Consider the following 19,200-nt stretch of genomic DNA (forward strand, 5'->3'; position numbering starts at 1 on the left):
AATGTGTGTGTGTGTGTGTGTGTGTGTCAGTGACACTGCTCGGTGTGTGTGGGTGTCAGTGGCACTACTGTGTGTGTGGGTGTCAGTGACACTGCTGTGTGTGTGTCAGTGACACTCCTGGGTGTGTGTGTGTCAGTGACACTGCTGTGTGTGTGTGTGTCAGTGACACTCCTGGGTGTGTGTGTGTCAGTGACACTGCTGTGTGTGTGTGTGTGTGTGTCAGTGACACTGCTGTGTGTGTGTGTGTGTGTGTGTCTGTGACACTGCTGTGTATGTGTATCAGTGACACTGCTGTGTATGTGTATCAGTGACACTGCTGTGTGTGTGACAGTGACAGTGACACTGCTCGGCGTGCATGTGATACGAGTGGCGTTAATAGGGAAAATACATGTTTATAAACCGCGAAACACAGAGTGTGTGGCAGACACAATAATTATGACACATGCCGTGCGGCTTCGCCCTCTCTTACTTTGTCACTTTAAGTGTCCTCCACGGGTCCTGCTTTTGAAACCGGCTCTGGTGCTGTTGGGGAAGGAGAACGGAGGAGCACAAAGTCCGTCCGGAAATGCTTCCCCCCGCCGCGTTCTACATGGCAGAGAAGGCTGTGCGGCGCTGCGGGCTGTCACATACCCGGAAAGAGACCGGTGTGCGGGCGGCATGTGCGATACACAACTTACACAACTCATTGTCTGTGTGTGTGTGTTCGCCGTATCTTGCTATTTACTAAGAGAGTTTTATACCTTCTAAACATCCCAGTGCTAGCTGCTATGTGTTGTGTTATATATTGTGCTAACATTGGTTTACTTTAGGTTGTGTATATATATATATATATATAGATATAGATATATATATTAAACACTCTGTATTTGCTTGCTGGATACTGGTAAAATATGCAGAAATATGTATATATATATGCCAATGTATGTATTTAAAGTCACGTAAGCTATCAGGACTTCGAAGGGGTTTATTCACTAAAGAGAGAGTTTTGGTTTCAAATCTTACTAATCTGGACAAGTTTATATGATTTATAAAACAAAAGGAATTAAATTCAGAACGCTACATTAAATTCCACCTATATATAATTTACATTCACTTTTCTAGTTAAGTATACATATGGTTCAAACTTACTCATGTGTGTAACAGACATACCGTGAACAGAACAGTTAAAAAGGCCTTTCCCTTTCCATCATAGACTTAGTTTTCTAGTGTTTTCTCTATATAGGTGCAAAAATAATCTTCTTCATGGGTTCCTTGGAAAAGACAATGCTCAGTACATCAAAACCCACTGCCCTGTTCTTCTCCCGCATCCTGGTCGCTCAAAGACAAGTTAATGGAATCATGGATTGGAATGTAGTCCGCTGTACACACATTGACGGTGTGCCACGTGTAGTGTTGTGTGTTAGTTTCCTTGTGGAGTAATGAACCGTACCACGCCATCCTGGAATTATTTGCATAGAATAAATTTCGCATTTACAACACGTTTACTGAAGTATGTTTAAGGTCACGACTGTGACAAACAAACAAAAAAAAATTGGGACAAAATATATTAGTTCTTTTAGGCATGAAGAAGTTCAATTCTTTTTGTTTTGTAAGTATGGAGAATGGAATACTCCAGAGGAGCCAGCAAAGCAAACATGCATGTCTTCTCTGCAGAGCAAACTGCTTGCTGATCCTGGCACAAAGGCCTGATCTCCAGGCTGGGATCAACTACATCAATGATGGAGAGATTTTACAGGATGAAGGTTGGAATCATATTGTAAAGTCAGAAGTATAATATATATTTTTTTCTCTTAAGATTGGATCATTTGAGTAATGACCAAACATTTCTGCCTGTTATTAGGACTGTCAGCATCTTCTTGACAGGGCCACGGCCGGACCAGGAATAGAAAGCAGCCCTGGAAATATTTAAACAAGGGGCGCAACTAGAAACCATAGAGCTCCAGTGTGAAAATATCCCTGGGGCACCCCAGCTTTACAAACAATATGTCCCAGAGTGCCACCTTTGCCCCCCAACAACTTACAGTGAAGGAAAAAAATATTTGATCCTCTGCTAATTTTGTATGTTTGCCCACTAACAAAGACATGCTCAGTCTAACATTTGAACAGTGAGAGACAGAATAACAACAAAAAATCCAGAATAACGCATTTCAAATATATTATAAATTGATGTGCATTTTACTCAGTGAAATAAGTATTTGACCCCTTTACAAAACATGACTTAGTACTTGGTGGCAAAACCCTTGTTGGCAATCACAGAGCTCAGACGTTTCTTGTAGTTGGCCACCAGGTTTGCACACATCTCAGGAGGGATTTTGTCCCACTCCTCTTTGCAGATCCTTTCCAAGTCATTAAGGTTTCGAGGCTGACGTTTGGCAACTCAAACCTTCAGCTTCCTCCACAGATTGTCTATGGGATTAAGGTCTGGAGACCGGCTAGACCACTCCAGGACCTCCACTGTTTGATGTTGTAACAACTTTTTTTTACCTCTCGGACAATTTGAATAACCACATCAATTCCAAACCATATAAAATGTTCCATTCTAAAAGTGGGACAGTGGATCCGGTGTTATATTGAGCTCCACAGGGGCATTGTAAAAGTATACTACATTTTTCGCTAAACAATGGATGAAGTGTTGAATCTCAAACCTGTAGTTTTTTCTTTTGAAATAAACACATTTTGCATTTTTCACATGTGTTTTAATATTCTATCTTTTGAATTTGGTAGTACACCTAGGGCTAGTTTCTTCTTAGGATTTCCTGGTCTTATATATGCTAATAGGTTTTTCTGGAAAGTGTTTTCCCATAATCTTGACCTGTTTTAATATAGACCAATATTTTCTAAAAAATATTCTTAATTTTAAATGCCTGATTGCTATAATTGGTTATAAATGCACAAAATCAATATGTATGCACCAGAGTACCAGGCGCGTACCACAGCTAGAATGGCTTTGAATAATCTGGTGTACCCAATTAACCATATAGATAGTTGCATAGCTGGATGCAAGCCGGGTACCTATAGCAGTTTCAGACTTTGTAAATAACAATTGTTGTTAAACCAAACACATTAAGAGTTCTAAACATTTCTATATACAATCTCATTGAATAGGGTCCATTTAGGTCCTTGGGACATAACCTGCTCTACTGCTTGTAAACCTTTATGGTGTTGGAGAACGTGTATAAGGAAGCTACATCCACTGTGGCCCATATATAAATCCTGACACTCTACAAAATTAAAATCTTTCAGAATATATGTAGAATCCTTAACATATGAGGGGGTCATAGGTGCATATCTCTGGAGAAAATCCCACTAATAATCTGATGTCCTTGAGTTCTTAAAGGGTCTTTGTGGATTTTGGGAAGGAAATAGAAAACTGATGTTCTGGGTTTATCTACACGCAAGTATTGATATTCTTTTCTTTCCAATATTCCCTTTTCCAATCTTTCAAGTCCTTTTTTCTGATTTGTTGTGGGATTATGATCTAATTCTTCATATGTGTTCTTATGTTCTTATCTCCCAGAATTTGTTCTGCCTCTTCCATATACGGTAATATAAACGATCCATAGTCACTATACTGCCTTCCCTATGCGTTTAGTTTAACTAGATTCTGATCCCTTTATCTCATCATTCCAATCATTTTAATGCTTCCTGTTTTGTAAGATTAATTTTTGATATATTTTTCCCATCTTTTAATGCTAGTGCTCTAAACACTTCTGTTCTGTCCTCCTTACACGTGGTTGAGGTATAATTAGACAGGCAGCTAAACTCTTCTCCCTTAACAATTCATTGAGGCAGACGCTGGGTGCACATTTCAACTTTTATTGTAGGGAAGTTAGAGTAAAACTGGGAACAAGAAAATAACATTCAATCAATATATACAGTACATAAAGTATACAATCCTGACACTCTAGTCTAACTAGGGAAAGAGGATTGAACCTACCAGCGATGCTACAGATAGGCTGACCAAGATGGAGCTGGATGACTCTGGGGCTGTACTGGAACTATTAAACTGTTAAAGTAAGATGGCTGCTGACACTTTTCCTGTGACCTAATTTCCTGGCCCACTAGGATGATGGGTAGATACAGTGGCTCACAAGTAACAATTGTCTATCCAGCTAGTATAAACTACCAGGCTGTGGTATGCAAAAGGTCACTAAGTAAAGATATTAAATGCACCTCTAAGGACAATGAAACACAGTAAATAAGTATCACAACATAACATAAAAACTTGCTGAAAGGCATAACACTCCCCGCATGGTATCCGACGGATACCATCTATAATGGTCCTTCTGGGGAGAATAGCAAAATCAACTCAGAGACAGGTCTGAGGAAAGGTTTAGTCCCACTGTTTCTGGCGACCTTGACCTCCACTTTTCTGACTTTCCCATCTGCGCTTGGGAACACTTGGGTAACCAACCCTAAAGGCCATTCGTTCCTACTCGACTGAGAGTCCTTCACAAGAACAACGGTGCCGGGTTCCAAGTTGGGTTTGCTATCTTGCCATTTGTTTCTTGTCTGTAGGGTGGAAAGGTACTGTTTTCTCCACTTGTTCCAGAAAACATCTGCCAGGGCTTGCACTCGCCTCCACTGACACTTGTATAAGTCTTTAGTGTCAAAATCACCAGGAGGAGCTGTAGCTACACCAACTTTCTGGGTGAGAAGAGTAGAAGGGGTAAGCAAAAAGGGATCTTCTGGGTCATTGGTTATGGACGTTAAAGGTCTGGCGTTTATTATAGCCGTTACTTCAGCCATGAAGGTTGTAAGAGTCTCATGGGTGAGCCTTGAAGTTCCTAATTGTAGGAATATAGAGTCAAGGATTCTGCGGGCTATGCCGATCATACGCTCCCAAGCACCTCCCATATGAGAAGAGTGTGGTGGGTTAAATGTCCATGTACAACTTTGCTCAGAAAGATACCTCTCTACATGTTCTCTGTCAAGGGTTGAAGTGATGTTCAATTCTTTACAAGCTCCAACAAAGTTTGTACCTCTATCAGAGCGGATATGTTTGACAGGGCCTCTGATGGAAATGAAACGCCTTAGGGCATTTATGAAGCTGGATGTGTTTAAGGACTCAATAACTTCTATGTGTACAGCTCGGATACACAAGCAAGTGAATATGACGGCCCAACGTTTGCTGTTGGCAGAGCCTCCTCTAGTCTGCCGTGTGATGACAGACCAGGGCCCGAACACATCAAGACCAACATTTGTGAAGGGAGGTTCTGGGCTGAGTCGGTCTGCAGGAAGATTAGCCATTTTTTGAGTCTGGAACGTGCCACGGAGCTTGCGACAAGTAATGCATTTAAAAATGACTCTACTTACAAGTCTCTTGGCTCCAACTATCCAGAGTCCAGCTGCACGTAAGGCTCCCTCCGTGAACAAACGTCCTTGGTGCTTGGTCTGTACATGGTGATGCTCCACAAGTAAAGAAGCAATATGATTACTGGGAATTATTACTGGATTGGTTTCATCTCTTTCAAGTTTTGCTTCAGAAATGCGCCCCCCGACTCTCAACAGTCCTTTAGTGTCCAAAAAAGGGTCAAGCTTCTTTAGGGAACTATCTTTGGGAATGCTCTTTTGGTTTTGAAGGCAGTCTAGTGTTTGTGCATAAGCCTCTTGTTGGGCACAATGGATGATGACATTGTGAGCCTGTGTGAGCTCATCTACTGTATGTGGTTTGTGGCAATAGTGCCAACCTCTGCAGTGTTCTGATTCTGTAGGTGTTCTAAATGATTTGGTTATGTGAATTAAGCAGGCTATAGCTCTGTGCAGCGACTTCCAAGTGGAGAATCTGTGGAAGCGCTTGGATCCCAGCTGCCTGTCGGAAATTGTTGTGTGAAGTGTGGAAACTTGAGACCGGATCTCTGTATCAGATTCAGGCTCCAATAGTTCATACACAACTCTCTCAGCAGTGTTAGGTGCTGGTTTGTATAGGGAGGGTGGCCCCGTAAGCCATGTAGTGTCTCTAAGGCGGGATGCTGATACGGCCCTTGTAGCATGATCTGCTGGGTTATGATCAGTTGGTACATAACGCCACTGGGTAGGTTGTGTAGACTTCCTAATCCTTAGGACTCTGTTGTTTACATAGACATAGAATCTCCTAGTTTCATTGTAAATGTAGCCTAACACTACTTTGCTGTCAGTATAGAATTCTGTGTCATCGAATTCTACATCCATTTCTGATGTAACCAGTTCCGCTAGTTCTACTGCTAGAACAGCAGCGCAAAGTTCCAGTCTTGGTATGGTAGGCTCAGGACGTGGGGCTAGCTTGGCCTTACCCATTACAAACCCAATGTGGACTTGACCTTTAACATCTATTGTCTTAAGGTAGGCAACTGCAGCTATTGCCTTTACTGAAGCATCGCAGAATATACATAGCTTTCTGGACTGAATTTCTGCATGGGGAGTGTGAGTATACGATCTATGTATGTGTAGATTGGATAGTGCTTTCAAAGAGTCTCTCCATGTTACCCATAACGCCTCTTTCTCACGGGGAAGTGGAGAGTCCCAATCACATGTGGCGGAGGTGAGTTCTCTGAGCAGGGTCTTACCTTGGATGGTCACCGGTGCTGCAAATCCAAGTGGGTCATACAGGCTATTTATGGTGGATAAAACACCTCTTCGTGTGAATGGCCTTGGCTCTTGGTCCACTTGAAAGGTGAAGGTGTCAGACTTGAGGTCCCAATTGAGTCCTAGGCTGCGCTGCACGGGTAGAGAGTCTGTTACCAAGTCTAGATCTTTCAAATCACAGGCATGATCTTGAGGGGGGAAGGCCTCCATAACAACTTTGCTGTTTGAAGCTATTTTATGCAGCCTGAGGTTTGAACATGCAAGTGTACTTTGAGTCCTTTTGAGTAGGCTAATTGCAGCCTCAGGTGATGGAAGTGACTTTAAGCCGTCATCTACGTAAAAATCTCTTTCAACAAACTGTCTGACGTCCTGCCCATATTCCTTTTCACCTTCTTGGGCGGACCGCCTGAGTCCGTAGATAGCGACAGCAGGGGATGGGCTATTGCCAAAAACATGTACCTTCATGCGGTATTCTATAATGTCCTTAGCGGGGTCATTATCTCTGAACCAGCAAAATCTCAGAAAGTTCCTGTGCTCTTCCTTGACCAGGAAACAATGGAACATTTGTTGGATATCCGCAATTACGGCGATGGCTTCTTTGCGGAATCTGATAAGGACACCAAGAAGTGTGTTGTTAAGATCTGGTCCTGTTAAGAGGACATCATTGAGCGAGACTCCTTTGTGCTGGGAGCTTGAGTCAAATACCACCCGGATCTTTCCTGGCTTCTTAGGGTGGTAAACACCGAAGATTGGTAGGTACCAGCACTCTTCCTTTTCCTTCAGGAGTGGAGCTACCTCTGCATGGTCGTTTTCAAATATCTTGGCCATGAATGAGAAGAAATCTTCTTTCATATCTGGTTTCTTTTGAAATTTGTGTCTGAGTGAGGAAAGGCGTTTTAATGCCTGTTCCCTGTTGTTAGGGAGACGGGGTCTCTGTGTTTTGAAAGGCAGCGGTGCTACCCAGCTGTTCGCTTCATCTTTATAGAATCCTTGCTCCATTATCTTCAAGAAGTTCTCGTCCTCAATAGATGGGGCAATTTTGTTGTCTTCCTTTGTCCTCTGGAAGACTGTGCATCCTAAATGATCTCCACCTTCGTCAAAGAGATGGTGGTTGGCGTAAATACTTCTTGTAAGTCTAGAATGTACAACATTAACAGGCTTCTCTCTTATGAGGAATTTGTTAGGACAAGGCTGGAAAAGGGATGGACGCCCATTCTCCAATGTCTTTGTAAAAAGGGAGTTCACAGTGGTAGGCTTGTGAGCATTTCCCAGGCAAACATCGCCAATGACAACCCATCCTAGGTCCAGCTTCTGCGCATAGGGAGAGTCATGGGAGACGTTGATTTGTTCTCTCACCTTGTGGACTCTGATGATGTCTCTCCCAAGGAGAAGTGCTATCTGAGCCTGGGGGTCAAGTGCAGGGATGAGATGTGCTATGTCTTTCAGATGCCTGTGATGCAGTGCTGCCTCAGGTATAGGAATCTCATCTCTGTCTGTTGGGAACTGATTGCACTCGATCAAGGTTGGCAAGGGCAGGGATGTTTGGCCATCCATGGATTCAATTTGATAACCGGTGGCTCTTCTCCCAGTTTCTTCACTTACACCCATACAAGTCTTGAGTGAGTATGAAGAACTGGCTCCCTTGATTCTGAAGATGTCAAAGAAAGCTGAGCTAGCAAGTGATCTGTTGCTTTGATCATCCAGGATTGCGTACAGCTTCACTGTCTTTTCTTTGTGGCCTATGGGGTAAACTGTGACAAGACAAATCTTGGAGCAAGATTTACCATGGAGACCTTCTCCGCAGACTCGGGTGCACTGGGGTGTCACTACGGGAGGTACTATGTCTCCCTTCTCCCCGCCGTGCTCTTCAGTCTGGTCTGAGGGTGTGAGAGTCCATGGAGCTGGACCTGGGTGTAGAGCGGTATTATGCTCCTTGCTGTCACATTCTGAGCAGTTGATGCTCGCTTTGCAGTTCTTTGCGAAATGAGAAGTTGATGCACAGCACCTGTAGCAAATACTATTTTCTTTCAGGAAGGTTTTGCGGTCTTGGAGAGCCTTTTCTCTGAAACCTCTGCATTTCAGCAATGTGTGAGGTTTTTTGTGTAGGGGCACTCTCTGCCTGGGTCCATTGTTGAAGTCTTTTCAGTCTCTGCAGTGCTGTAAGCTTTACTTGAAGGGTCTGTGGGTGATACACTTGTTTTGTGTACTGCAACAGATGTGCCCTTGAAGATGCGGGTTGAGGCAGGTTTACTTGTTCCTGGGTAAGCAGTGTCAAATGATGAGAAGTCAAAACTGGGGTCATTCCTAGTCTTTGCTTGTTGGTGCACAAAGTCCACGAAGACGGAGAATGGTGGGAATAAGACATTGTGCCTTTGCTTGTAGTTAGAGCCTTGGGTAACCCATTTTTCTTGTAGGCTGTAAGGTAGTTTTCTCACTATGGGGTTGACACCACGGGCTGTGTCTAGGAATGCAAGGCCCTGCAAGTCTCCTTCTGCTTTGGCAACTTGGAGTTCCATCAGCAGGTCGCTTAATTCTCTTAGCTTCTGGAAGCATTTGTTAGAAATGTTAGGAAAGTCCTCTATTCTTTTAAAAAGTGCATTTTCTATTGCTTCTGGGGAACCATAGCACTCATCGAGTCTCTCCCATATCATGTTCAGTCCTCTGCTTGGATAGTTGACGTTGATGTCTCTGATCCTTCTTGCATGCTCTACTGACTCATTGCCTAGCCATTTGACTAAGAGATCGGCCTCCTCGCTTGCAGACAGATCTAGGCCTCTGATTGTATTTTTGAAGGATGATCGCCATGCTCTATAGGCTTCAGGTCGATCGTTAAACTTTGAGAGTCCATTGATCAACAGCTCACGCCGTGCAAAGAACTTGAGAAAATCTGGCATACCTTGTTCTCTGTGTGAGTGACCTGGAGATGCTCTGTTGTGAGGAAGACTCGGTGGGCAATCATGGTTGTCACTGTGATCGCTACTCTGTGATCCGTCCTTTTTGAAGTGGGTGACTGTGTCATAGGAATTTGGTAGTCTGGATGTAGATTGAACTGGAGGCTGGCTGCATATGGGATTACTTTCTTGTTTAAAGTAGGGTGTGTGGTCAGCAGGGGTTAATCGCTGCATGGCAGGACTTTGTTGTGGCTTTTCGGCAGGGGTTGATTCTGCTTCTGGTGCTGTATGAAGGCGGTCATCTGACCTAGCATGTTGTAGCACATATTTTGAAGTAAGCAGCGAATGATGATCTGGTTTAATCTCAAGTATGTTGCTGAGTCTCTCACTGGTGGGGTTTGCTAGTTCCTCTAATATGTCTGCCTCAGCTACTGCCGCTGCTGCTTCCCTCTCTACAGCCAGTTTCTCTAATGCAACTTCAATGCGTGTTTTCTCTATCTCCATTTGCATTTTCTCTAATTTCATTTGCATCTCTTTTTCGGCAAAGGCAGCCCTCACTTTTGCAGCTTCTGCTTTTGCGCGGGCAATGGCAGCTGCATTGCTGCCCACTGACCTCTTTGAGCTTCTGGAGCTAGCTGACATGTGAGATCTGGTCTCAAATTGTTCTGACATGATGTCCCTGAGTACAGGCTCAGAACTTGTAGTTATTGCTGGTGTTTTGCAGCGGTGTTAGCCTGTTTAGAAGCCGCTGTTTTACTGTTCTGTCCTCCTTACACGTGGTTGAGGTATAATTAGACAGGCAGCTAAACTCTTCTCCCTTAACAATTCATTGAGGCAGACGCTGGGTGCACATTTCAACTTTTATTGTAGGGAAGTTAGAGTAAAACTGGGAACAAGAAAATAACATTCAATCAATATATACAGTACATAAAGTATACAATCCTGACACTCTAGTCTAACTAGGGAAAGAGGATTGAACCTACCAGCGATGCTACAGATAGGCTGACCAAGATGGAGCTGGATGACTCTGGGGCTGTACTGGAACTATTAAACTGTTAAAGTAAGATGGCTGCTGACACTTTTCCTGTGACCTAATTTCCTGGCCCACTAGGATGATGGGTAGATACAGTGGCTCACAAGTAACAATTGTCTATCCAGCTAGTATAAACTACCAGGCTGTGGTATGCAAAAGGTCACTAAGTAAAGATATTAAATGCACCTCTAAGGACAATGAAACACAGTAAATAAGTATCACAACATAACATAAAAACTTGCTGAAAGGCATAACAACTTCTAAATAATGTTGTTTATCTGAAGCTGGGTAAAATTTAAATTGGGGTTTAAAATCGGTTAGGAGAAAATGATTGTCATTTAAAAAAACATCTGTTAACTTTCTTAACAACCTTTGTGTATCCATAAATAAATTACATTTGTAAGAATGTTCTCTTTCTGGCAAACTTCAAGCACTTTCCTAGAACGTTTAATATTTATCCAATTCCTGATAAATTAAAAATACTTTCTTGTGGATCATTTATATTTAAAGAAACCCATATTTCTAATCTAGAACTTCGCCTCCCTCTCGTTTTCCTTCTTCCCTGATTGTTCTTTTCCTCTTGTAGGGGATTAAATTGGCATCAACAGGGCGAACTGATTGTAAAACCTCAAATCATTTTGCTTCAACTTTACTTTGTTTATTATCTAGTGTGAAACTTTGTTTTCAGTAATTTACTTAAATTAACTCAAAAACACTTAGAATTTTATTTTGCGTTATTCAGACTACCAGTGCTCTCCCAGTTGGTTCCAGCCCGTTATGTGATGTCATGGGCCACAGTGATATTAAGAACTATGTGTTTTCATATGTATATTATTTATGACTAATGTGTTCTTCAGGTACTTTAAAAATCCATGCTTTGTCCCTATTCTGAACACAAATAATATTTGGGCTGAAACCCCACATGTGCTGTGAAATGAAATATTGGGCTGGTATTTTATTATTATTTCAGTGAGTGGTATTCAGCTATTGGCAGGACTGATTTTTATTCCCAGTACTCCTCTGCTTCTTGATTCCTCATAAGGGAGGATGGAGTCTTCAGTCAAAGTCGATACCTTTTATTGAGTCAACATAGAAAATGATGTAGAGTCACATAGGATTTTGGGGACCTGAGAGGTCTCTTTGATGATAGAAACCCATGTGAAAAAGAGACAATCTCTGATTTTCAGTCTTCTTAAAGAGCCGCTAGCTTTGGTAATGTCCACACACACTGTCCAGTCTTCACTTCCAGCGAGTGACAGTGAGGTTTCAACAGTACAGATGACAAGCAGGTATGAAATAATTCCTAAAGAAAGTGCCAGTATTTCATCCTTCATCGGGAAGTTATTGTTCCATCAAACCTCACTGCCTGACCATTTCATGTTGACTACACAGACATGTGCCTGCCTGTGAAACATACATAATGAGAACAATGCCTTTTGGGTGCAAAAAAAACCACTGTGCCTTATGATCAGAGCCGGCCTTAGGCGTTGTGGCGCCCTGTGCGGACTACTCCTCTGGCGCCCCCCTCACTGCCCCCCTCTCTGCCCCCCTCTCTGCCCCTTCAAACTATCCCCGTCTGCCCCTTCCAACTACCCCCCTCAAACTACCCCTCCCCTCTGCCCCTTCAAACTACCCCCCCTCTGCCCCTTCAAACTACCCCCCCCTCTGCCCCTTCAAACTACCCCCCCGCCCCTTCAAACTACCCCCCCCCCTCTGCCCCTTCAAACTACAGTCATGGAGAGTAAGGGGCGCCGAGCGGTTGCTGAGAACTTCACGAGCAACCGCTCGGCGCCTCTGCCCGGGACTTAGATTAAAGCATCGTTTTTTTGAACATGAATGATGTTAAATAAAGTTTAAAAAAAAAAAAAAAAAAAAACCCGATGCTTTAATTTAAGTCCCGGGCAGGCGCCCCTGCTACCATGGCGCCCTCTGCGGCCGCACAGGTCGCACACCCCTAAGGCCGGCCCTGCTTATGCTCTCCTCAAATTCTGAGTTATTTAACACTTGGACTCAGTTCACGCCCCCTGATCATGGCTGCTTACATACCGTAACAACAAGTATGTATTATTTCTCATCTAATCGATTCACCAATATGTCCACATTAGAAATTAGATTTTATTTTGTCTGAAAAAGAAAAAAAAGCAATAAAATATAATGAAGGGATACTTTCTACCGCAATAGGATACAAGAAAGTGCTTCATAAGATGGAAAATCAATCAGATGTGTGACTTGTATTTTTCTGTAATCCAAAATTCAGATCTCATTAGTGTTAGAAAATGTATGCATAATTTATGAGCAGGCATTTGAAAACGGATTTAAGTTGCAGGAAAGATGAAAGCTTTGATTTGTGCTCCAACCCTTAACTTATAGTACCTCCTTCTTTATAAAAATCAATCAGATCATTAACCCTTTTTGCTTCCGTTTTCCTCTGAAATAAGATTATTATACATTTATATAAAATTAAGATGAACATGCTAAATATAAAACAAAAATATTATCTATGAGCAAGTAGACTAGGATACAGACCACCATTACGATACTTAAATCCTTCTATAAGATTTTAATTCCAAATGTGATTAAAGCTGAGAGTTTCATCAGTGATCAATCAATAATGCCTATATTTATATCCCAGATGTATATTTAAACACATTAACATGCAATGTAAGCTTTTAAAAATCAACATGTTCAAAATTGAAAATAATTTTTAATCATTAAACCATTTTAAAAAGTAATGCAACTCAAATTTTATTGAATTCCTAACCTGTGGAAAATTAAGAATACTTGAACAATCCTCTGTCATAAAATAATCATCACAGTGTCTAGTACAACAGTTGTTCTTGGTTTTAAACTCTTTTGTCACCCATTATGGTTAAATAACCCAAATCCTCCTCTTTTTCACATTGGTTCCAATGGAAATTTGCACTGGTGTGGTTGGCTTTTAGACCATTCTCAGATATGAGAAAATTATTGTGACAGCCTGAGAGATTTTTTTTTGCTTGAAAGGGATGAAAATTGATCTTCACTATACATCTAATCAGGGCTAGACCTTCAACCAATATACAATGTTGAAAATAAAAGATCTGTAATCATCCATGGTTTTTACACATTCAGAAGAGAACATTTTCCATGATTCTAAACCAATGTCCCCGAAATGCTACATTGAAAACTAGGCCACAATTGTGTTTTTTGTTGCCATCTGTCTTCATCACAGATTTGCCTTTAGCAGGCAAGGTTATCTCTAGAGATAACAGTTCTGGTCCTATTGGGTTTTTCATCAGGTTACAACAAAGGGGTTACTATTCCAATTATCTGATGGATCTTCAGAACCCATGTCGGAAATGGGTATCTATTTTGGAGAAATTAGGGGTTTCCAGGTGCCAACACACCTATGTCTAGGGGTAAATTGTTTAAATCCATGTAGCTCAAATAATAACAAGTAAATGCTCTTTTAGGGTTTAATACTGTGATAAAGCCTATGAAAGGCTAACACACAGGGTAACATCGGGAATGAAGATGTAACAAGGACGTAACAGAGATGTAACTAACTGCAACAAGAATGTAAAAGATTGTAACAAAGTATTGAGGGAGACAGACAATTCTTAACCCCTTAAGGACCAGGCTGTATTTTACCTTTTGTACCATTGGGACCGAGGCTGTTTTAACACTTTTGCGGTGTTCGTGTTTAGATGTAATTTTCTCTTCACTCATTTAGTGAACCCACACAAATTATATGTTGTTTTTTTCAGCACAAGAAGGGCTTTCTTCAGATACCATTGTTTTAATCATATTATCTAATTTCCCATAAAAAAAGTAATAAAATATGATGAAAAATGTAAAAAAAAAACACATTTTCTGACTTTTACCCCAAAAATCTTTTACTCATCCAAAAAAGCTAATGAAAAAACCTACTAAATATATTCTACTATTTGTCCTGAGTTTAGAAATACCCAATGTTTTTATGTTTTTTTGCTTTTTTCTGCACGTTATGGAGCATTAAGTACAAGTAGCATTTTGCTATTTCAAAACCATTTTTTCCAAATCTGGTAATTCTTCCCCCCATGTACCATTTCGGGTATCTTTGAACCCGGCCAATGCATTTTACCCCATCAAGTCATATATTTTTGAAAACTAGACACCCCAAGGTATTCCAAATGCTACAATTTTAACTCTTTCCATGCACTAATTCTACCATCAGCCTTTGTCAAACTTTGTGGTAGTAATTTATTTTGTGTTTTTTTATCGCTAAAATTGCTCTTCAGGTATGGATATACAGCTCCTGGTATACATCACTTTCAAACAACACCCCAATATGTGTTCAGCAACATCTCCCGAGTACAGTCATACCCCTCATGCATGGGTTTGTTGGGTTGTTTGGGAGGTAAAACGCCACATTTAGGAAGTGCACATTTTTTAACTTGGAACTTTTACATCTGGTCATTCTGCCCCCATGTCCTAATAGGACCATCTTTGAAGCCGGCTAATTCAATTTACCCCATCAAACCATATATTTTTGAAAACTAGACACCCCGAGGTATTTCAAATGCTAGTATTTTAACCCTTTCCATGCATGAGATTCTACCACCAGCCTTTGCCACACTTTGTGTTAGTATTTTTTTGGTATTTTTTTTTACACAAATTGTACTTTGGGTATACATTTATAGCTCCAGGTATACGTCACTATCAAACAACACCCTAATATGTGTTCAACAACATCTCTCGAGTACAGTGATACCACCCATGCATGGGTTTGACTGCTGTTTGGGGTTAAAAGGCCACATTTGGGAAGTGCGCTTTTTTTCCCCTATTTTGGTCAGTCTGTGCCTATGCCCTATCTTTGAGCCTGGCCACTACAATTTACCTCATAAAACCATATATTTTTGAAAACTAGACACCCCAAGGTACTTAAAATGGTAGTATTTAACCCTTTCCATGCATCAGATTCTACCACCAGCCTTTGCCACACTTTGTGGTAGTATTTTGTTTTGTATTTTTTTCACACAAATTATACTTTGGGTATAAATTTATAGCTCCAGGTATACGTCACTATCAAACAACACCCTAATATGTATTCAGGAACATCTCCCGAGTTCAGTCATACCCCACATGTATGGGTTTGTCTGGTGTTTGGGGTTAAAATGCCACATTTTGGAAGTGCGCTTTTTTTTCCCCATTTTGGTCAGTCTGTGCCTATGCCCTATCTTTGAGCCCGGCCACTCCAATTTACCCCATCAAACCATTCGTTTTTTTAAATTAGACACCCCTTGGGTATTTGAAATGCTTTTATTTAAATTTTTCCATGTCAGTGCTAATTTTAGCACTTGCTCATAATAATAAACTTTATTTTTTTATTTTATTTATTTTACTCTTTTTGGACTTTTTTTTTTACATTTTGCTGGAACTGGATAGTTCCTCTAAAGCATAATAATTTTTAAATGTTACCATGTTTTTTTTAAGCTTTTTCTTTTTCCTTTTTTTTTTTTTTTAATATTTTTTTTTTTTTTTTTTTAATATTTTCCTAATCACATAGTGATTAGAAAGCTGGGCTCCATTGACTTGTATGGTTGAATGCAGTACCTGTATTCAACCTGCAAGTGGAGCCAGAGTTCACTAGAGGGTCTGGAGACCGTCTAGCCAACTTTTAAAACTTTATAATTCTTTTTCCCGGGCCGCCGCCATCTTGCGGATGGCGAAGACAACGTGCAGCTGCGGCTGTGACCGCTCTCCGGAGCGGTCACAGCCCACCCAGAGGTAAGTGTTTGGTGTCGCTGGATGCCTCCTGAACGAGGCATTCCAGCGACACCATTGACGTTTAGGAGGTGATCGTTGATCGCCTCCTAAACGCTTTTAAAACGGGCGTCCGCCGCCATACAATGTATGGCGGCTGTTGACGCCCCGGGGAGGGGCCAGACATGGCCCATCATGCCGATCTCGGTGTTGCTGAATGCCTCGACATCGAGGCATTACAGCAACACCGTTTAAGCTTAGAAAGTGATCGTTGATCACTTTCTAAGCTTGTTTAAGTCTCATGACGTGTCAGGTACGTCATAGGTCGTTAAGTGACCGTTTTGCATGACGTGCCTGACCCGGCAATGGACGTTAAGGGGTTAAAGGAACGATGACATCATATTTACAGAGACCAAAAGCCTTACACTAAACAAAAGTTCTGGTTTCTTTTTGCAGATCTCATTACACATTATTTACTAAAAGGCATTACTGCTTTCACAGACAACTCAAAACACAACTCACAGTTGCACATTTGCCTTTTGATGTGGGCTTCAGGAGACGACATTTGTATTTAAATAAAAGTCTTCGTCTGTCCTTTCTGTGAGCATGTCAAGTGACCAAATGCTGTATAGTTAAGTCAGTTCACTTTAACTCATATTACACCTATAATGACTGTAATATATACATGATATATACATTAAAGTCACTCCACTTGCCACTGACTGTTTATTGTGGTCCATTTTCAGCAATGGATAGATGTTTTTTAAACTTGGTCTCTGTTTTGTTTGCTGGTACACTACAATAAATAAATCTTCTGGCATACTTATAAATAACATTCCCGTTTGTGTATGGTAGATATTTCATTTACATGCTGTATGTAGAATAAACACGGTTGAATAGTTTGCCCTACTTTCCTTGACTATTTATTCTCCACTGACAAATGAACAAGGCAGAGGATCTCATTAGGATAGTCTTGTTTTGCCTTTATTAAAATGTTCCCCCTCAGTGGGATCTCACCACTTCTATAAGACTCATGGAACGTCTCATAAGGGTGTGTGAATAAAAAATAACATTATTGATCAATGGCTATTGAAACTCAGAACAAACGTTCTCTTTGAGGTTTCTGTATTCTGGAACAGGAAGACTGAACAAGAAAATTTCTTGACTGTATTCTCAGTGGTTTAAATATTCATTTTGCAGGGTTACATTCTTGTAGAAGGTTCTTGTAGAAGAAGCTTGCAGGGGTTGGTCCATCCTACAAAGCAAAATTGGAGGCAGTTATTATTATTTTTTATTATTTTAGGCACTGTCAAATATCTCATCTGATCAATGCAACTAACAAATCTCTGTTTATTTTTTGCATAAAGTTCAATATCAATAAAAATAATTACATTAATACACCGCTTCTATGGTTCTCTTCTTTATTCCTACAGTATATTTTATTGCTATATTTTAGAATTTGAATTGCTTGCTTACACAGATCAGCAAGAAATGTATGACCACTGACAGTGGGTGGGATATATGAGGCAGCAAGTGAACATTTTATCCTCAAAGTCAGGGTACCCATGCTAACCTCTGTCCACTGCTGAAAGCACCTACAATGGGCAGGTGAGCATAAGAACAAGAGGTTCTTTTACATTACGTCGATGACTGGGTGTGTGTGCGTTGCTTACCTGAAGAACACATGGCACCAGGATGCATTCATGGAGGCCCCATCTCACAACTTACAGGCTGATCGGTGTATAACTATGCTTTGTCTACCACCGAACCAGTCCAACAACTTTTTGCCATGCCTTTCCATGGATTCATGATCTACTTCACCTTGTCTTGAGTCCCGTATATCCCTGACTTTTCATACTGTATAGTGAAGTTCCTGGATGTCTATTGGTCTAGGCCTCATCTTCTGGGGGGCGGGGGGTATTTGTCATGTGAATAACTTCCACTGGTATTCATGATGTCTTTGGGCTTATACACTTTATCTAGATGAAACAGTTCACAGTATGACAACGACACATTGGGTTCTTTCAGGTCATTTGTGCCATAAAGCAAAATGTCTTCCTATGTCCATCAAGGTAAAGATAATATCAATAAAGCTATTTATCCTTATATGCCGGTATATTATATATTATATGTATTTGTAGTATATATATATATATATATTTTTTTTAACAAATTGGTATGTTTAATTTGGGTTGTAAATTTTGCTAATTAGTATTTGTGCGGTAATTATAGCACAAGATTTAACAGCTAATATTATACACACCATAAAATAAAAATGACATTAATAGTTTTTTTACTATGTGATGGTTCCATAATAATTGTGCCGAGAGATTGTGCTTTGTCAGTTAATACACTCTAGAACACATGCATATCTCTAAAAAATAACGGATATCAGGAGATGTGAATAACAGAAGAGTCTTTATTATTCTGTTTAGATGAATGATGGAAAAGTCTGTAATATTATAAGGAGAACGACACTCACAAAAACCAATTAGGATGTTAGCAGGAAATAGCATGACCTTTTCAGAATAGCTGCATTTCACCGTGTATGAAATGATTTGTCTGCTGAGCAGTGCTGCAGCCTGCGTCCTCACAGACAGTGTGTGCTAACAGGAAAATTATGCTAATATTTAGGAAGTGCGTATTGCACCAATATATAACTTTTTGGCCTAAAAATCCTTGCATAGGGCACCAAAGACGTCATTACCCTCAAGCAATACACCTTCAGACTGGCCTTAGTTAATTTGTAGTAAAATCATTATTTCAGGGGGATTATAAATTACCCTAACACCGGTCCGTTTAGCCTATGAGTAAGACATATGTAATTATAATCGTCTCTCAAAGTAAGTGTACATTTTGAAACTATGTTAAATTTGGCTACAAAAAAATCTACTTTGTTCTGTTCTCCAACTTTTTACCTAGAGGGAAAGGATGATAACAGGAGGCGTAGGGACCTTTAATTTAAAGGAATCATAGTAAATTTGACTA

General features: G+C 40.7%; 1 protein-coding gene across 1 annotated transcript in view; it reads right to left on the reverse strand.

The window, feature by feature from the left end:
* The window catches only part of VWA8 (von Willebrand factor A domain containing 8), a 115,588-nt gene extending 114,990 nt beyond the window's left edge, over positions 1–598 (reverse strand). The window contains exon 1 of the mRNA XM_053455473.1: positions 470–598. The gene's annotated coding sequence lies outside the window, so the exon portion shown is untranslated. The remainder of the gene's footprint in view (positions 1–469) is intronic.
* Positions 599–19,200: the final 18,602 nt, after the last annotated feature.

This window comes from Spea bombifrons, chromosome 2 (genome assembly GCF_027358695.1).
Source record: "Spea bombifrons isolate aSpeBom1 chromosome 2, aSpeBom1.2.pri, whole genome shotgun sequence".
In the NCBI taxonomy this organism is placed as follows: Eukaryota; Metazoa; Chordata; class Amphibia; order Anura; family Pelobatidae; genus Spea; species Spea bombifrons.